This window comes from Gavialis gangeticus, unplaced genomic scaffold, assembly GCF_001723915.1.
Source record: "Gavialis gangeticus isolate Ggan-Ray unplaced genomic scaffold, GavGan_comp1, whole genome shotgun sequence".
NCBI lineage: Eukaryota > Metazoa > Chordata > Crocodylia > Gavialidae > Gavialis > Gavialis gangeticus.
This window is the reverse complement of record NW_017728993.1, coordinates 6002492-6004325: the sequence shown is the minus strand read 5'-3', so window position 1 is coordinate 6004325 and position 1834 is coordinate 6002492. Positions and strand designations below refer to the sequence as shown.

The following is a 1834-nucleotide window of genomic DNA, read 5'->3' as shown; positions in this document are numbered from 1 at the left end:
ATAATACACTGCAAGAATCTTCTCTATCGCAGCTTCCCTGGCTTGTTTAAAAAATATACATAAAATATATGGATACTCTCCTCTGAGCTTCTCACAGGGAGATCACATCCATGTCAATTTTACTTGGCTATTTCCTCAAGAGCACAGCTTTTCTGGCTTCTTTTTTGTTATACTACAGATCACAAATACTTTGGAATCCTTCTTTCAGCAGTGGATATTTTTTGCTGTTTTTTTCTTTAGTAATTTATTAACTGATTCTAGTTTACACTTCAACTAGAGTGAACTGGTGAACTTACACTGAGCCCTTTATGCCTGGTGTTCTGTTTATGCTGAGGGCTGAAGAGGGGGCAGTGGTCACAAGCTTCCTAATCCGAGCTGAACAGCTCTGCCTCAGCTAGTCCTAGACCACAACAGGTAAACTCATCGTTTGAATGGGAAGTGTGGGGTTTTGCTGAAATTTTTGTGTCTAGGAACATTGTTCATAGCCATTCCACTTTTGCTTTGTGCAAATGGTAGCATTTTTTTCTCCTTTTTGTTGTTCAGCTTGTTTAACAATTTAGAAAATAGTGATGTTGGAATTGGGTATTAATTATCCAAAGACAAGAGAGGATACAGTGCTGCTACTTCAGCAGGCAGCAGAACCTCAAGAATGATTAGAGTTGCTCTGTATCTGGCAAATGGGTGGTAGGTCTGGACTCTCTCTTTGATAAGTATATGATAGTTTTCTTTAAACAGTGAAAATGAGGCTGTGTAATCAATTGGCAGTGGTCTGGCCTGAGAGTCGAAACACCTGGTTCGGTTTGGTTCTGTTCCCACCTCTGTTATTGCTCTGCTGTGTGATCTTGGAGGAAACGATGAGTCCGTTGTTCTTGCTCTGTTCTCTCTTTGTTCCCACTGTGTTTGGACAGTGAGCAGCTCCTGGGGACACAATGTTTCTCTCCCTGTGCGTTTGTATGCAACCAATTTACAAGGGGGCTGTCATCTCATTTGGGCACCTGTAGATGATACTTCTCATACAAAATATTTTCTATAATATGGTTCTAATAATAAGAGCATATTTTCTTTTCTGACCACTTTTTTTTTTCTTTGCTCCCATATCCATCTCTTGCTTTTCTATTTGGTTCAGGATAATTCTGTATATTTTTATTAGTCTCCTTTTGGGGTTGCTTGAGTGCTAATATCCTGACAAGTCGTCATCTTCAGCTTATCTCTTGCTTGGACTTCTTGGAACAGCTGAATCAGCTTATTGTACTGTATCCTATCAAGACAGTTAAAATGGTAGATTTGCACATTATATACTAACCAAAGTAAGTTGGTGTACACTGGCTCAGCTCATCATTGTGAGCTTTAGCCCACAAAAGCTTGTGGCATGCACACACGCACCCTCTCTACAAGATGCAAATCTACCATACTTTCTATGTTGCATCAGACTAATATGGCTAACTGTCTCTTTGTCCTTCCCTCAAACTGTTCTTGCTTTAGAAACTCTCTTGTCCCTATGTTAGTCCAACTCTTTTTTTTTTTTATATTCCTCCTAGAAGGGGAAGTTTATAACTGGTCAAGCAGTTCCAGGATTCTTGCCTCAGCCCTGTTTCCCCTTGCCCAAGTTTACTGCTGGTCCTTAAGCAACTCTTGTAACAGTTCTGATTCAATCTTCCTGTATGTAATATACTCATTTGTTCACAGCAATGGCTCACAACTCTCCTTTCTTTCATTCAGTTTTTTCAGATCTTTGGAAGAGACACTGAATAGATATCAAGGCTTATTTAATTCTTTTGAGTTCTTTCCTGAGCATCTTAAATGCCTGTACACCAACGCTCGTAGCATGGGGAAC

The 1834-nt window shown here is 39.8% G+C and overlaps 1 protein-coding gene across 2 annotated transcripts in view; it reads left to right on the top strand.

Annotated features, from left to right (window-relative positions):
- The first annotated feature begins 332 nt into the window (after positions 1 to 332).
- Positions 333 to 1834, top strand: part of SGIP1 (SH3 domain GRB2 like endophilin interacting protein 1) — a 233691-nt gene continuing 232189 nt past the window's right edge. For both annotated transcript variants that reach the window (XM_019528431.1, XM_019528429.1), the window contains exon 1: positions 333 to 414. The gene's annotated coding sequence lies outside the window, so the exon portion shown is untranslated. The remainder of the gene's footprint in view (positions 415 to 1834) is intronic.